Source organism: Puntigrus tetrazona, unplaced genomic scaffold, assembly GCF_018831695.1.
Source record: "Puntigrus tetrazona isolate hp1 unplaced genomic scaffold, ASM1883169v1 S000000446, whole genome shotgun sequence".
Lineage (NCBI taxonomy): Eukaryota > Metazoa > Chordata > Actinopteri > Cypriniformes > Cyprinidae > Puntigrus > Puntigrus tetrazona.
Window position 1 is genome coordinate 170980 of NW_025048089.1, and position 19124 is coordinate 190103.

At 38.6% G+C, this 19124-nt stretch overlaps 1 pseudogene; it reads right to left on the reverse strand.

Annotated features, from left to right (window-relative positions):
- The window catches only part of LOC122333952, a 33081-nt pseudogene extending 14165 nt beyond the window's left edge, over positions 1–18916 (reverse strand).
- Positions 18917–19124: the final 208 nt, after the last annotated feature.

A 19124-nucleotide genomic window follows, 5' to 3' on the forward strand; every position in this document is an offset into this window, starting at 1 on the left:
CTGTTACTGCAATGTAAGTTAACGGGAAAAGCTCAGGAAGTGTGTGCTGTTTTATCCTTAGAGGATAGCCTCGACTATGATGTTGTTAAAACGGCTATTCTGAGAGCTTATGAATTGGTTCCCGAGGCTTATAGGCAGAGATTCAGAAGTTATAAAAAAGGCTCGGGTCAGACTTTCGTTGAGTTCGCTAGGGAAAAGTCTATGCTCTTTGACAAATGGTGCGTAGCGAGCAAGGTTATAGAGTTTCAGGCATTACGTGAATTAATTTTGCTTGAAGAATTTAAAAGTTGCATTCCTGAACGTGTTGCTGTCTACTTAAATGAGCAGAAGGTAAACTCGTTGTCCAGTGCGTCTGTTCTCGCGGACGAATTCGCTCTGACACATAAAACTGTTTTTATTGCCCGTACCGAAAAGGTTTCCTCAGTTTCCCCCGTTTCGAAGGATCAATCCCGTTTTAAGTTTACTCTCAAAGATAAAGAAGGTAGACAATGCTTTTATTGTCATAAGCCGGGTCATGTAATTGCTGATTGCCTTGCTTTAAAACGAAAATCGCAATCTAACTCTCCTAAGAATGTTGGTCTTGTAAAGACTGTTGACGTGATTAATAAAAACCACGATCAGATAGATGAAGGCTATCAACCTTTTTTGTTGGAAGGATTAGTTTCTGCTGATGCTCAGTCCACAGACCAGGTTCAGGTGACCATGCTGCGGGATACTGGTGCCATGCAAACAATCGTGGCTAAAGACGCGTTTCCTTTTTCTGATCAAACCTTCTGTGGTAGTTATGTTTTGGTACGAGGTATTGGAATGAAGACTGTCAGAGTTCCCTTGCATCAGATTTATTTGCGCTCCGAGTTGTTTACAGGAATAATTAAAGTGGGAGTGCGGGAAAATTTGCCTGTTGGCGGGGTAAAACTTATTCTTGGTAACGATGTGGCAGGTGGAAGGGTGATTCCTTTTATAGAAGTTTTAGACAAACCCGATTTGCTTGATCAATGTGATGAAATGTCTGAAAGATTTCCTGAAGTCTTTCCTGTCTGTGCCATGTGCGTGCCCAGACTCGTAAACTCGCTGATGCGCCTGATTTGGCTAACACTTTTATGGCATCTTCTATGGAGCATAATACTTTGATGATTGATGAAGCTAAGCCAGATGAAAAACTTCATCTAGTTCTGAACGACGTAAAATTACCAGTGACTCGAGATAACATTATCGCAGCTCAAAAAGCTGACTTGACTCTGTGTAAATACTTCTCTTCTGCTGTTTCTTTAGAAATGGCAAGTGAACGAAAAATGGCTTATTATATGGATAACGGATTACTGATGCGCAAATGGTGTAAAAATGTTTCGGAAGATTTTGAATGGTCTACTGTTCACCAGATTGTTGTTCCTGAGTGTTACAGACAAGCCGTACTTTCGTTGGCTCATGATAATGCCTTGTCTGGACACCTGGGTATTAGAAAAACTTACCAACGAATTTTAAAGCATTTTGTGTGGCCCAGATTAAAATCTGACGTAACGAAATATTGCAGAACATGTAGTACTTGTCAATTAGCAGGAAAGCCGAATCAAGTCATTCCCCGCGCACCGCTTGTTCCTATTCCTGTAATTGGGGAGGCCTTCTCTCACGTTATCGTCGATTGTGTTGGTCCCCTGCCCAGGACAAAGACTGGAAATCAGTACTTGTTGACGATAATGTGTGTAGCAACACGTTTTCCAGAGGCGATCCCGCTGCGTAAAATAACTGCTCCGGTAATTACTCGTGCGCTCGTGAAATTCTTTTCAATGTTTGGATTACCTAGAACTGTGCAGACTGATCGGGGTACAAATTTTCTGTCCAAAGTTTTTTCTCAAATATTGATGACTCTAAAAGTTTCTCACAGAATTGCAAGCGCGTATCATCCAGAAAGCCAAGGGGCACTGGAACGATTTCATCAAACACTCAAATCCATGCTTCGTAAGTACTGTATGGAGACTAGCAAGGATTGGGATGAGGGCATACCCTTAGTACTGTTTGCTGTCAGAGAAGCAGAGCAAGAAAGTCTGGGGTTTAGTCCTGCTGACTTGGTGTTTGGGCATATGGTGAGGGGTCCGTTAAAGATGCTTAAGGAAGATATGCTATCTTCTGATACTGATTCTAAAATAACAGTGTTGGAGTACGTAAGTAAGTTTCGTGAACGGTTACACCATGCGTGTACGATGGCACGCGAGTCTTTGTCAGATGCGCAAATCACTATGAAAGATCAGTTTGATCGTACCGCTGTTCCACGTCACTTTAAAGAGGGAGATCAAGTGCTTGTTTTCATGCCTGTTATTGGTTCACCTTTGTCTGCACGTTTTTCAGGTCCGTATGAAGTGCTCAAGAAGCTTAGTGATACAGACTACGTAATTCGAACGCCCGATCGCAGAAAGAAATCCCGTGTGTGTCATATCAACATGCTAAAAGCTTATTGTGTAAGAGAGTCATCACCAACGGCTGTGAGTATAACTAAAACCGAGAACGCTCAATCGCCAAGTGTTGCTCTTACTTGTGATGTGGTTATTGATCCTGATGAAGATGGAGTGATAGTTCGACATACATATCAGCAATGTGCCAGACTTAAGAATTCTGAAGTTTTGGTTAACTTAAGTTCTGCTTTAACACATCTTTCAGATTCTCAGAGAGCTGATATTGAACAGCTAATTAATGCATTTCCTTCGTTATTTAATGATGTTCCTACTCGTACAACAATATTACAGCATGATATTGATGTAGGGAATTCTGCTCCGATTAAGCAACATGCTTACAGAATGAATGCATTGAAACGTTCTGTCATGAAGGATGAAGTTAAGTATCTTTTGGAGAATGGGTTAGCGAAACCGAGCTGCAGTTCGTGGAGTTCACCATGCTTACTTGTTAGTAAAAGTGATGGATCTGCCAGATTTTGTACAGATTATCGTAAAGTGAACGCTGTGACTACACCTGACTGTTTTCCATTGCCACGTATGGAAGACTGCGTTGACACTCTTGGTACTGCAAAGTTTGTTAGTAAACTGGATCTGCTGAAAGGGTATTGGCAGGTGCCTTTAACCGCTCGTGCATCAGATATTTCTGCGTTTGTGACACCGGATAGTTTTGCGCAATATTGCGTAATGGCTTTTGGTACACGAAACGCTCCGGCAACGTTTCAGAGACTTGTTAATATGGTACTTTCTGGTATTCAAAATTGTAACGCCTATTTAGACGATCTTGTGATTTATTCACCTGACTGGGAGGATCATGTGTCAACTTTGCGAGAGGTATTTGCACGTCTCGCAGATGCGTCGCTAACATTAAACCTTGCTAAATGTGAGTTTGGACAAGCTACGATCACATACTTGGGTAGGGAAGTGGGGCAAGGACAAGTAAGACCTGTGGAGGCAAAAGTAACTGCTGTTGCAGAGTTCCCTGCTCCTGCCTCGCGCAAAGAGCTGCGTAGGTTTTTGGGAATGGCAGGCTATTATCGAAACTTTTGTAAAAATTTCTCAACTATCGTTAATCCGCTTACATCCCTTCTCAGTCCTTCGTGTCCATTTAAATGGAACGACGCGTGTCAAACTGCTTTTGACAATGTGAAGGCATTGTTGTGCAATGCACCTGTTCTTATTCCTCCCGATTGTGCCAAGTCCTTCACGTTAGAAATTGATGCGAGTTCGGTTGGTGCGGGTGCTGTGCTGATCCAGGAGGATTCTTGTGGGATCGAACATCCAGTGTGTTTCTTCTCACGTAAGTTTAATAAACATCAGTTAAACTACTCCACAATTGAGAAAGAAACACTGGCCCTTTTGATGGCTTTACAGTACTTTGATGTGTACATTGGCTCAAGTAACATGCCTGTAATTGTATTCACCGATCACAATCCTTTGGTGTTTCTAGCGCGCATGTACAATCATAACCAACGGTTAATGCGCTGGTCTTTAATCGTACAAGGTTACAACTTGGTGATTAAACACAAAAAGGGCTCGGAAAATATTATTGCTGATGCCTTATCTAGAGCTTGGGTGGTGATGTAAATTTGTTTAAAAACTAATTTGTGAAGGAAAAAGGAGAAAAAAAAATTAGTTTTTTTTTTAAAGGGGGAGGTGTTACGTCCCTCATATGTTTGCTTTTGTATTTTGTTGTTGTCTCTCTCCCTCTACTTTTTTTTCCCATATTTAGGTTTCCCTATTGGGTGACGACTGAGTTTGGGCAACCAATCAGGCCGGACCTACCACTTTAAAAGCGGCCTGGTGCTGCCTGCGTGTGTCAGTCGTCCTGCTATTCAGCCAGCAGACGGCTGTCCAATCTTGTGGCAAACTGTCTTTTGTCTTTTGGTCGTTAACCGTCTTTGTAATTTAAGACTTACTTTTGCTACCCCCTTTCGGTTAATTGTCATGAAGGCAATGTAATTAAGTTAAGTTAAGTTTAAGGTAAGTTAGTTTAATTTTTTAGGTTACTCCTGTTATGTCTAGGTTAGGAGTGACAGCCACCCGTGTACTTTTGGTTTTACTAGGTAGTGTAGTTTATTTGGGCGTCGGATACGCTGAAGATATCGGTTTTTGTTTTTACATTCTTTTTCTGTTAGTTAGATTAGTTGGGTTGGGGCTTTAGTTATTAGGGTCGTTTTGCTTCTTATATTTTCTTTGATTTGGTGTCACTCATTCTTTTCTCTTCTCCTAAGTTTAGGAATCCATCTCTTCTGTTAAAAGAAACTGTTAAATAAAAGCAGATTGATTTCAACATCTACGTTTGCCTCACGGACATTCTTTATTGCAGTTCTTAGCAGCCGTTGCATCTCACTTAAATGTTACTGCATCCCCGTTTAACAACAAGCACGTAACACGCCTGTAAAGCATCTGGTCACACCATGCACATAAAAAGGATTAATGAGTAATTGGCTAATTGAATTCAAATTACTGCTATAGGCTTGCCTGAACATACTAGTGTCAGCAACTATATGATGAACTTCATTAAGATGCTTGGGTGAGTGGGATGAGTTCAAGTTCCTCTTAAATCCTTGAGCTTCTGACAGTTTCATCCAAGAGTAAATAGTACAGAATCGCTCTCTCAACCCTCCAATCGCCCAGTTTCCATAGCAACGCTAGGGGCCAGGTGGGAAGTAACACCACACAGACCCCCTGACAAAAAAAACCAAAAACAGACGGCCCACACCCAGCAGTAATAACAGACACACAGCCATTTCCAGTGTGTGCCACATCCAGGCTGACCGTGACGCCCTGTAACGTTGCTGAGGGCGGGATGAAGAGGACAATGTCAATACCTTCTTTACATTCAACTCCTAGTACTTTTCCTTGGTTAAAGTGTAAGAACAGAATTAATTGGCTTCATACACACACAAACACACAAAAGCTCATTCATAAGAAACATTTCCAGGGTGTGTTCTGGAAGGAAGCAAAAAACTGCCTTCAAATCAAAGTCAAAACAAACTATTTCTTAGGAAGGTGTGAGTGTGCTTTTAAAGGAATATTCCAGGTACATCAAAATACAACCAAAGCTATATAACTTATGCTGTTGACTACCCCAGAAAATACATTTAACATCATCTTTTTAGTAACAACAATCTTTGACAATAATGCACAATAAGTGACCTCCTGTGACTAACAGTGTCTCATCAGACTTGACTACGCACAAGTCATTTTAAAGCTATAGTAGATGAGAAAATATTCAAATGGCATTTAAAAGGCATTTTAACTTTTAACATTTAACCCAACATGCAGTGATTTTTATTTTTTTAAATTTTGGATAAAGGAATATTTATCTAATGAATAAAAGACACTAAAAATTACGTGTGTGTGTGTGTGTGTGTGTGTGTGTGTGTGTGTTGTATGCGTGTATGCATGCGAGGTGTGAGGACAACCAGCACCCAATTATTTTAATGATTGCCTATTTGCATTTTATTCAAATCTGTGTGTGTACGTGAGAACCAGGCAAGATATTCCTAAATCTATTAGGAAGGTTATTTCTAGCGCATTATGACTAAAATGAGACAGCAGTTTAAACCAGAGACCTGACCATAACTCACCCCTCTAATGACACATTCTCAGCTGTCTCTCTGCTTTGCGGTTTAGACATTATTGAGGGTTTGTGCTGCTCCAGCACGGTAGAGAGCTTAAATACAGAGTGATCAGTCTGATTTATCAAGATAAAGCTTAAAAAGAGCTAGTCTTTTAGCTATGGGCTTCGGGTCAGATGGAAAGAACTGAAACATTGTACTGGTATGTTTGTGGGTTTAAATGAGTTTTGGACAGAGGAACATGCCGTTTAGAAAAATTATTATGATAATCACAAGTATTAGCACATTAAAATATGGTGGTCAGGTTTAACCTTTGTCAGGCTAGTAGACCACCTTAAGTTTGCAGACCTCATTTTTTCAACCTAGATTCTCTTAAATTCACTGCTGAAGTTTTCAGTGAAATTAATACTGCTCATTTAAGAGAGTGTTAGCTACACCCGAGCCACCTGAGTTTGGGTGCCCTCCCACCTGTCTGGGACAGAAGATAAAGCCTGGATTGAGAACATGTAGAGGAAACTCTCCCTGAACGATCCAAGGAAAACAGAAGTGCACAGGGATAAACGCTGTCTGAACTGTTCTTTCCTCCTCTCGGTCTCGTTTCTTTTCAGGAAGCTTTGATTTTCCCTATATTCCCATATGCCATGAATTCAAGACATTGTCTAAGGCTCATTAGATAACATCAGGAGCACATTATACTTACTAGTAAACATACTGTACTAAATGATATGATGCATTTCACATGCAAAGCATCCTGTTTTGTATAAAGGATGATTTATTTCTGAAATTTGCCAGATGTTCCAAACTAATTTGAATGATGTTCTCAAACCTGTGCTTGGTTTCCACACATCATGTCCCAGGTGCCGTAGTGACCCTTGTCCTGCCTGTAGAGCCGCAGGGCGTCTGTGAAAGCTGGTGTCGCTACCTTGCACTCTTCCGACAGTCCTAGAGAGAGAGATCAGGAAACATGACATTATAACATCTCATATGATTACCCATGGCCAAATCACAGCCGTGCTAAAGCAGAGCAATATCATACAAACACATGCGTGCTATTGCTCATATATTCAACAAGAGTGTCAACATCCTTTAAGTCTTCTCAAAACCATCTAAGATTTGCACTAACAATATTAATTTCAACAATTTAATTTGGTTGGCCTTTAAGAGTTTTTAAATTCTCCAGCTTCTGTCAATTTTTTCCAGCAAGTAAAAGAAAGAGCTGATCATTTTTTAAGACCTCACTTAGAGATCTTTACATTCACTAAGAGTCTATGGATGGAAACTAAAGCTACCACCACTCAAGCAGAGAATCCACAAGACCTAATGTGACGGGACTTATTGGAAAAATACTTAAACAGGAATATAATTATACAGTACTGTAGTGAGGATGGAACTGTTTGCATAAAAGCTGAAAGAACTGCCATGTAGATGATGGTCAAAAGATATCAAACAGTCACACACTCCCCATTACTAAAAGTCTATCTGAACAACTGTTATTTGAGGAGATTTAAGTCTTTTAAGATAAAGACAACCTTTTAGAGTTGCTTTTCTGTTCACAGCAGGAAGTGAGTGTGATCCATAAAGTTACACATATGGGCAAGGGAAGACAAACACAGATGGCATGAGCAATGGCAAGCTGCACAAACACTCATAAGACTAGAGCTGGTGATGGGGAGCATGTATATCTGTGTGCTGTGGTACGTTTCAGGCTGATACAAAGACAGGAAGTCAGCAGTGAGAGATGGAGGGATGGAGTGTGTAACAGTCTGTCAGGAACAGGAAATCCACTCGGCGTCCATTTTCCAGAGAGAGGGAGGCCGAGACAGAGACCATGCGCACACACAGACTGAAGGAAAGTAGAAAATAACTAGCTTTTCTTGGCATGCGCCCCATGAGAAAACACTAGATGCGTTTGTCAGCAGTCTACTTGGAAAAAGTCCCTAGAGTTCTGTGCTCTGTAAAACACGATAACCCCAAATCCATATTAAACCCCCTCTTCCCCAAACACGTCCACCGGTAATATAACTAGCAGTCCTAACAAGAGACACCTTCCATCAAAAGATAAATTTGAATGTGGCTCATTGTGTGTGCGTTTAGTGTCAGGTGGAAAAAAAAAAAAAAAAGCTGCACTCTTTTTCTCTGGCAAGCTGGCAGGCCTGAGAAACTCAATGCGAGAGTCTTGAGCAAAAAATAGTACATATGGTAGAGTTTAGCGTGGGCCGCCTCTGGCATGGGGCTGCACGGTGGTTAGCAGAGACTCCTGGGATGGCTGGTTCCCAGGGTTCCTATGCCACCGCATGTGTGAACTCTTACCATTACTGTTCCATTCACTGGAGCATTTCCCGTTTGGGCTAAAAACACAAGAACTAGTTGAGTTGCAACAAAAAATGTCTTATCTCTGAATCAATAATAAGAACCAAAGAAAACATTTCAGCTTTTTAAATGACATTTCTTTCCAAATCTGGAAGAAAGCTATCTCTAGAGCAAACAAACATAATTTTTACCATAGACTGTACATACTAATTATTTTTATATCAAAAATATTCACATTTTTTGTTTCAGAATAAACAAAAACAAGTGAACATACATTTTATGCCCCCTTTAAATTAAAAATAAACATTTTTGCATGTATCAAATCAAATGTTCAAAAAGTTTTGAATTTCAGTGAAGAAAAACAACAGTAACTGCTCTTCACGTTCACATGTGAGCTATTTCCCAAATAGATGGTCACAGTGTGCCTATTACTTAGTGCAAAGGGCTGTTATTAAATTTCAGCTAAATTGAAAGCATTGCGTTTGATTGTGTATTGCAACTGTCAACAGTGTCTGCAATTCTATATATGACATTGACATTTACCTCTACTTTAAATTTAAAACCTGTTTGTTTTCCTTGTGCCATTGGTCTTCACACTATAATGTCGTAATGGGTGTGTTATGATTGATTACCAAGTGTCCCAGTTGCCAACGAGACAGGTACGACTACAACAAAACAAAGTGACTAAACACCACCACAGGCTGTCAGAAGAACGTTTGGAATACAATTACCACATGAACAAAAGGTTGGAATGCAACATTTGCATCCAATCCCCATGGTTTAAAACTCTCCATTGGATTAATCCCATTCCTGAAGGCTAGACAGGTCAATTAAAACATACACTGAGTTCATAGACAGCCCGAGTTCAAATTCAAACATCTTAAAAGAGCACTCATCTGTGGTTTGCTTTACCCAAGGCTCTCTGAAAAGCCTTTGTGTATAATTTATCTTGATTTCTTTCCAATGCTGTAATAAAACCCAAGCACTTTGAGCACCTGCTGTAATACCACAGCTTTGCATGTGGTTGATCTTCTCTGCCCTCTGGTAACCCTCTAGCAAAAACACAGAGCTGTGTTCTCACGTATGCTGAGCTACTACCTGAAGTCATCTTAGTCTCAGGGATTTTGCAGAGCACTTTGATGCCTCAGACAAATGATATTCCCCATGTAGGGCCTATGAAATTTGTGCTATTTTCACAAATTCCACCGCCCAAATTTTGTGACATTCCATGTTATACAGTAACATGCATTTATATGACTGATTCTATTGCCGTTTTATGCATCACAGAAATCATAGGGCCCTACCTATGCACTTGTGACTTTTTTGGCCTGATACCAATCTAGGCACTGTACTTCACCTTCAGGATCTTAAAAAGCCTAGAGGCAAGCTAGAGATCTCACGATGTTTGCTGTACATATTGATTTGGCATGAAGGCCCTTGTTACAGGCTAATTTTAAAATCAATATGAGAAATGGGTTGAGGAACAACACTTCCTCTTTAAGACATCTTGTGAAAGTCAACATTTACCTTAATTAAAACACATAATTAGTCCAAGTTATTTAAATGAAAATAATGGTTTTATCTTTAATCAAAATGCACTCAACTTAACAACAGAAGCATAATTTTGAAAAAAAAAAAAAAAAAAAAAACAACAACAACAACAACAACCTACTTTACCACTCCCAATAGATAAAATGAAGTCCATCTCAATATATTTTCTCCAGTTTGTGTTACACAAATGAAAATTATGTTACAATAAGGTAGTCAAATAATTAGCACATTTTGTGCAGGTAAATCAGTAGGAAGGTCACTGTATGCAGCCTCTGGCTAATTAGTGTCTCGACTGTCCGATCTTTAAAAGATTTCTGACTGTGGAGAGCAGGGAGGAGTGGGTTTCCACAAAGTGGACTGCTGAGAAGGAATAGGATGGGTGAGGGGTTGATGCTAAAGAGCAATTTATGATTATATGGCTCTAGAGGTTAGGCCGTGAGTGATATAGTTTTACTGTTTATCGGACACACCCCTAAGGTATTTGATGATATATATCAGTGCAAATTGTCTTATGCCATTATCTACATGATCCACAAAACTAGAAATTTGCCGTCATGCCTTGACAAGCCTAACTGAGAGTGCCCCAAGGCATTATGGGAAGGTGTTGACATGTGGTCAGAGGATGTTCAGTTAGCAACATGTAGGAGCTATGCTGCTCTGCAAGTTGGGCATTTCTTATATCTTCCAATAAATACAATACCTCCTTTTATTAGATTGACAATGTCTTTATAGCATTCTTCAGACATTATTTCCTTTAAATTTTTTATTTAAACTGCAATATTGTTTTTTGCCCTTACGATATGAAAGTGTAGAGAAGCCAGGAAGTGGTGGGAATCGGGTCTTTATGCCAAACTCGTGACACCCATATTAAATGTGTCATGTCGGAACACTGCTTAATAAGCTATTGGTGTCAACTACAGTAATTATTTTTACTTCTCATTATTTTTTTAATTTGCACCATTCAAATAAATCTCTTAGGTTCACAAAGACTGCATTTATATGATCAAAAAAAAAAACATTTAATATCCGTTTCTGTAGTGTATGTAATAATATATTTTAAAGCAATTTATTATTTTCATGGCAAAGCCGAATTTTCTGCATCTTTTACTACTCAATATCACTTTATACTTTTGAAATCAGTATAATACGCTTATCTGATGTTCAAGAAACATTATTAATATCTTTTTGTGAAAACCATGATGCATTTTTCAGCATTAACGTCTAGAGTCTTCAAAACAGCATAATTTATCTATATATATATTCCTAGAAGATAAATACATCATTAGAATGCATTGATATTAAGAAAGAAAAGTCAAAAACAAAGAGCATTGAAAGTTCACTGTTCTAGCATAGGATATTTAGCATCAGTTAAAATAACAAAAGGAACATCCTCCACACCTTAAAAGTAATTTCAAAAGCATTCAACATTTAAAGCAGTGACACAAACACTTCTTCCCCTCAGAAACACAGGCATAGATACACACCCTGCTGTGTGATTTGAAATATGACGATAAGCCAGAAGACAGGTGATTTGCGAGGGTGGAGTTGAAGGTAATGTAATACTATGAATTTTTACAAAGGCATGAAGATATTCCTGAGCATATTTAGCAAGAAATGTTGTATAGACTATGTTTTGAGTGACAGAAAGGAAAGATAAATGTTGCAGGTCAAATCTCACAGTTAATTGATCTCTTACTGTGACGCAAGTAAGAAAGAAACGATTATACAGCGAATGCTCTGGAATGGAGATTTACTTTAAGGTTATTTTGGATAGTAGTTGACATGGCAACTTTGTGGATTTAGGTGAAATAGATAAGGCAAGTTTTTTTTTTTAACTCAGCAATCGTAGCCTTTGTTTGTGGCCGCGACTCACCGTTGTTGCTGTGTCTCACACAGTCCTGGAAGACGGCATGCCACTTCTTCTGTTCTTTCTCTGTCATGACACAGAAGTAGTGATGGCGGGCGTATGGATGCCACAGGATGAGAGGAAACTGCGTGGGACATTTTAGAAATGGGGCACTGGCAGCTTTGGCCTTTGTATCTAAAACAACAGATCGCACGATACATAAAAATGGTTATAAATTAAGCCATTATTGAGAATTATAGACAAAACAACAACAATTATCTTTTAGAATCCTTTTAGAATTCTGCTAGAAAAGTAGCAGTGTCAGAAAATACTGTTTATTATTTTATCCATTAATATCTCACCACTCAGACTATTGTTGAGAAGCCCCAGGTATTCCTCCATGGAGGTCAGGGCTCTGTACCCGGCACAGTTAATGACCCCTTTGGAGTGAAGACCTCGATCATGTGCCTGTAGAGGAAATGGACAGCTCAGAATCACTCTGCAGCTGGTGAAATGACAAAAATGTCCACCAACAGCTGTACACTTTAGATTCACTTTAGGTCCAGTGAATGCAAGATTAACATTCAGATCATTTTTCTTTTGTTTACATTTAATTATCTGTGCTGGGCATGTTTTTGGTGAAAGTTAGGAGGAAAAAAACAAAACAAAACACACACACACACACACACACACACACACACACAAAAACAACATGCTCGGCAGTTTACACTCACCGCTTTGCTTTCATACAAGCTGATGTTGTAGGAGTCGCCCACATACAAAAATCGGCTTCTCCATTTCTTGCTCTCTTCCAGATACTGAAACAAACTTCCGGAGAAGATGGACTTGTTCTTCAGAGGGTCCTGTGGTGGGAACAAACGCATTTTCAATGAATGCAAATCAAACTCATTTTCCTAGATGAAAGCATGACTAAACAAAACAATGAACGTTGTTTGGAAGACCAATGTGAAACAATCCCAGCAGTCTGAAATAACAAAAGGCCAGCTTCAGACGTGTTTATATAACATAGACCTAAGCGTTTCAGCCAAAAATAAGAAAGAGGCGGAGCAACTGGTACATAAAAAGACATTCAAGCTTGTGTTATGTCTACAATCAAAACCGCTGCTTTCTGTTAATGGATGCTGAATTCACCACTGGTGTATGCACATGCCTTTGAACACGGTTAATCTGGTAATCTTTGAAGCTAAATACAAATAAATCCGGACAGATATTTTCTAAGTCCAGCTGTCCTGGTGCATAACATCTGAGGGGCTTCAAATATGCGAGTGCACAAGCGTTTTTCTTGGCCATGGTCTAGATTTCTGTGTTGAGTAGAGATCAAATGACTTCAAGGACAATTGATAATTGTGGAGGCCAGGGGAGTTTGGAGACTAATAAGAAAGGAGGAGTGTTTACAATTGAAGGCTGATGAAGATCTCAGAACATCCCTTGAACCTAATGCAATCAAACCATTTCATCCAGCAATGTGTTGGTGACTGATTTTGAGAACTGACATTTTTCCACTGCAGAAAAGCTAGTTTCAGCTCCTTAGGCATGCTCGTCTCAACCCAGAAACAATACATATCAAAGGACAGGGGGGTGGAAAGTTCTCAAAACAACAACAGCTTAGACTGGCAAAACCAAGTAGACAATTCCCATTATAATCAGTCTAAACTGGGAACGCCCAGGGTGATGCACATTCATTTGATGGACGCAAAGTTCCCATGCACTGGACAGCAGCTCCAGCAACTTCAATTTTTCATGTCGGAAACATAACTAATGGTTAAATTAATTGTTTGCTATGAATTGTATTCGTTATAACTTTTGGCAGTAATAATCGTAATCAAAAGACAGTAATGCTCCAAGTTAATTTGTGTGGTTATGTAGTCAGTTACATCATCCTTAGACTCAGTGGAAATGTGGGCTGGCACCTGAATAATTTTGGTGAAAAATGACATTAGAAAGATCCTTTGATGCTATAGTCAGTGGAATGGCGTCTGAAGTCTTTGTGCTTTTGTGTGTGTGTATCTGCTATTCAGGCCTTTGTTACAATTATTTAACTTGTGTGAAATCTGCTCCACTTCCTCTTCGCTGACTTCATGCCGATAAGCACAACCAAAGATCTTTCAAAATGGGGGAAACAGTACAGCAGAGCCAAAGGGAGAGAGAGAGAGAGAGAAAAAAAGGAAAAACCGAGCCAGGAAGGCTTATTCTACTCTCATTTGAACCTGGAGTGGGCAATAATTTTTGCCATTTTTTTTCCCCATTCTTTGACAATCTTTCCCCATCCCTCTGGGATCTTCATGACTGGACAGAAAGAGGTGAAATGAAGGGTGTTTTACCTTTCTATGTAACAGCTGTGTCTGGGTATTCCCTCCTCCTTCGATCTCATAGCGTACGCTGTTGAACAAAGCCACAGCATACTGCTGCTCATAAAACCTCCCAAACTCTGCCATCACGATGCTGGTGCGGGCTAAGTTGGAACAGAGATACAGGAATGTTAGATTTAAAGGAGGACCGCAGCAAGGAAAGAAATGATTACTTTACAGCTGCAGAGTGCACTGCAAATTGCAGGTTGCATTTGCTAAAGATTACTTTAGGTCAAATTGCAGTATAAACATTTAATCACCATCGCAAAGCATTAAAAACCCGTTTAGTTAGTTTTAGTCTTTTAGTTGAGAATTGCTCCAAAAAGAAATTAGGCAAGATAACAAAGATGCACACACAGAGGAAAATCCCAGCCTCTTACGGCACAAAACAAAACAGAGATGTAACTTAATCCAAGAATTTTAAATGATGAAACTACAATGTTAAATTTAACAAGTGAGACTCCACTGTCAAACACACATCATCAGCCCATGTATGCGAGCATGGGTTTAAAATAGTCAAATATGCAATTATTAAACCACAAAAGGCTGAAATTTATTTAAATAAATATAAAGTCTGCAAGCTTCAAAGTCTAATGTAGTACTAAAATATTGTTGCAATAAAATAAAGCATTATTATAAAAATATTTAAATAATCTAATTAAATTATCATTATTAATACTAATTTTAAATGCACATTATATATTTTTAAAGTTATTTAACCATTTAAATAAATACAAATACATTTCTTAAAATACATTACAATATTAGTTTAAATAATAAAAATAAAAATAATAACCAAAATAATAATAATAATAATAATAATAATAAAGTCATTTTGTGCAAACTTCTGTGTATTATATTATTTTATTTATAACAATATATTGTGTATTATATTATTACATTATGTATTATATTATTACATTATAACAGTTGATGAAATATCTCTTATCTGTGAAAATGCTGATCCTGAAATTCAATAGGGCTACAAAACAAAAGGTGATCAACAATAAACGGGAATTCCTGATAAAGAGCGATACAGTTGCAAAAACAGTCAAGTGTGGAAACATGGACACAGTATGAAAATAAACATTAAAAATGAAAAGACTTAAGCCTGCAGGCTTATCGAAGCTTTATGAAAAGAAGATGGTGCCATTAAGATGAATTTGCTTATATAAAGAGGCCTATAAAATGGAAAAAGTGATGCATGATCAGAGGCGATCACATTTGAATGCCATATTCAAAGCACAGTGGTCTAGCTCTGAAGCAAACCATATACTTGGCATTTAATATTAACAGGAAGAAAGCTTTAACGCTTGGATGCTGATGAAAGTTGGCACGTTTCTGAATGTATGCGAAAGGACATATTTCCAAGAAAAACAGGAAGAAACGGTCTGACAGGAACGGAAAAGGAAGAAGGGCCCATCTTTACTGTACCATGGCCTACAGAAGGTCTCCACAGGAAGGAATGTCTTCACTTACACCTCATTTCTCAAGCACTCCATCAGATTAGAAGCTTCTTGTTACAGCACATTCGAATGAAAAGCATGTTGTTGTGTTTGCGTGAATGCAGCAGTCGGTGTGTCTGTGAGGGCAGACCGTTCTCTAGCAGACCCACTATTGTACTAAACTAGAATAACTTGTAGACTCAGTTTGCTTTGGCTCAGTGTTGACACTATTCCACAGTATTCATTCACATGCATATTTACAGAGTGTTTCTAGACACTCAGATTGCACGGACGGAACAGGTGCTGGCAACAATTCGCTGGAAAACTCTGTATCGACATAAAGCTTGAAATGTAATTCGGTTGTAAACACTGCACATTGCGTCACTCGTCATATCCTAAGATCGGAGCTGTTATAATGCATAAGAGCAGGGCTTTTTAATCTTTGACCCCTAAGTGGCTGCAAGAGAATGCCAGGAGGTCCATGGAAAAACTGAGAAAAAGGAATTTTAAAAGGAATAAACTAAATAAAATCATATTAAGATAACTAAATATTAATTCAATTCAATTACAAATCAGTACTGAATCATAGAAGCAAAGTACTGCATGTTGAAAAATAAATAAAAAAATAATAATGCAACATAACAGAAGCTAAATATGTATAGCATAAATTGGGTCTAATTATATATATATATATATATATATATATATATATATATATATATATATATATATATATATATATATATATATATATATATATATATATATATATATATATATATATATATATATATATATATATATATATATATTTTTTTTTTTTTTTTTTTTTTTTTTTTTAATTTATTTATTTATTAGACAAATAAAAACTATTTTCACCAAGAAAGTTATTATTATACTTCAGATAATTTCAGCTTTTATTAACAAAAACAATACGATAAAACGTTTATTTATTGACCACTTCCTCAGACATTCTTGTAATTTCAGCAAAAAAATTTACCTTAACTGCCAGTTAGATTATTTTACCTAGGTAACAAATTTATAAAATTGACTTCAACAAGTCAAAGCTATCAATTTATTGACCACAGACTTTACTTTTACGGTAAAATAACTAAAGCTGACAAACATCCCCTCCCACATGCAGTCAGCAGATGAACCCTAGGGAGGGAAAGATATGGGGACACAGATAAAACAAAAGAGAGAGCATGATGACTCCTTGAGAAGATCTTCCCCATTACTCCAAGACATGTTCAAACTTGCTCTCAATCTTTCAGAAAACATCCAGCCCTATTAGTCAAATAGTTCACAAGGGAGGTCTAAAGATCCCTGGAGGAATTTCCCGTGTTCAAACCACCCTTCAACCTCCTGACCTCCTGTCCATCTACAACAAACATCTTCATAACTGCTTGAGCTTCATGAAGGGAGAGTCTATGAGGGCGGCCTTTTCTTGTGAAGACCAAACATCTTCCCACAGTTCATTACTAAAGAGTGGTGGAATTTCAAAAGGGCTGAGTCAGCAGACACACTCAGCATTTCATGACATCAGCGCACACGTCTGCGTGAGATCCACCTGCATTCATCGCACAGAAATTAAATATTTCCCTGAAATGAGCTCAGAAGAAGACGATCACTTCTTCAAGTGCCAGCTCACCAAGTGACTCAAGCCTATCATCAGTGAAAGATCTGGACTGGTACTTCAAACATACACAATGAAACCTATACTTCTTAACCAGTCCTGACTTGTTCTTAGAGTGTGTGTGTGTGTGTGTGTGTGTGTGTGTGAGTGTGTGAGAGTGAGTGTGTGTGTGTGCATACAAGGTTGCGGTGATCCAACATTTCCAGTCACAGCCAAAAAGAGCTTTTGTTCTTCCATAATAACGTCAGGAAATTATCTCACACCAAGTTCGTTTCAATCAAACTGGTTTTTCAACAGTTTTCCACAACTGAAGATTGTTCTCAACGAACACTCGGGTTATATTTATCAAGTCGGGTTTTCATCTAGAGATACTTTCTATGACTGACATGAGGGAAAAAGACGAGAAGCAGATCCAAAACACAGCGACCACTACTGACGTCACAAATTATGGACTGGTAACTTTTCATTTCCCACGAGTCAGGTTGGTCGCACAGGACAGCTATGAAATGGTCTCTAGAAAAACTCGAAACGCCAATCTTGCAAACATCATTGCAGTGATCCAGACCTAAAGCTTTTTAACTGCAAATGCATGTTTCTTTAAAGGAACGTGATTATTTCTCATGTTTTGGAGAGGAACTAATTTATAGTTATTAAAGGTGTATTTACAGGTAGAGGACATAAACGGTTCTCCAAACCAGAGGAAGCATAACTAGGAGCTAGAGGAAGCAGCAAAAATAAGTAGAAGCTTCATGGGCTTCACGGGAAGGACATTTTTCAATTTGACCATTAAAGTTATAACAAAAAATATATCTGTGGACACAAAAGCAGGCCTACTGTTTAACATATCAACGATACTCTGAATAAAAAGTAGAGTTAACAAAACGTTAAAAACTGTACAGTGGAAAAAAAAAACATTTCGATTAGCGATATTAAAAATGTGTTTAAAACAAAAATACGTATCACTCAGCGTTGTCCGCTTCAAACCTGCATCTGTCTACTTGAGGCTAAGGGGGCGTTTAAACGGCTCAGTCCGAGTTACTTTTAATTGATGGTTATTGAACACATGCGCACGTCTGTCGCGTCGCGTTTTAAGACGCGCGTCAAATAAATTTGTTGCGATTTACTCAACCTCACGAACTTGTACAAACACGTTTGACTTTCTTTATTCTTTCCTTGGAACATAAAATGCCGTTAGAGAGAAGGCAGGCAATCTGGGTAAATGGCGACAGTGAGTTTTGATAGATTTTTCTTGAGTGAAAAACAGCTTTTTTTGAGCGCGCGAACGCGTACAGGTTTGTTCGGTGTACGCACGCGTCTGCTAAAAAAACAGCTAGTAAAGATCTGTAGCTGGCGTGTCCACGTTAACCAAACCCATCTTATTTAGCCTGAAACAGCCCTCGTTTAAAGCACGCTAGCTCCACAGCACAGATAATCGCCTTTCCCGTTTAAAAGCCACGCTAACGCGTTTTACCTGCAATCATCTCCCGCTTGCCTTCGTCCAGGTTGGTAGAAATCACATCACCCATGGTGGCGATCTAAATGACAGTCGCAGATGTTGAAGTAAGTTCCTTTGGATGCGAAACGGAGGAAACGCTACAGAAACGTGCCTTTTAAGTCTTCCAAGTAAAGCATCCCTGGTCACTTCAGAGGTCTGCGTTCATTTTGCCTTGACGTGACTCGACTGACTGACTACGTGACGCCTTCTTCGGGAGAAACGATTCACTTAAACTCGAGTCAAATGAGTGACATTCAGAGGGTGTGGTTTACGCCGCGCGCCACACCCAACTTCACAACAAACCTTCTGTCGTGTTTTAATCACAGATGATTTTAGAGAGTCTGATACGATCAGGGATTTACTTTTGTTATGTGATGGGTTCAGGGAGACGCATTTATCTGTTTATTTTATTCGTTCGTAATCTTTAAATAAATAATCAGT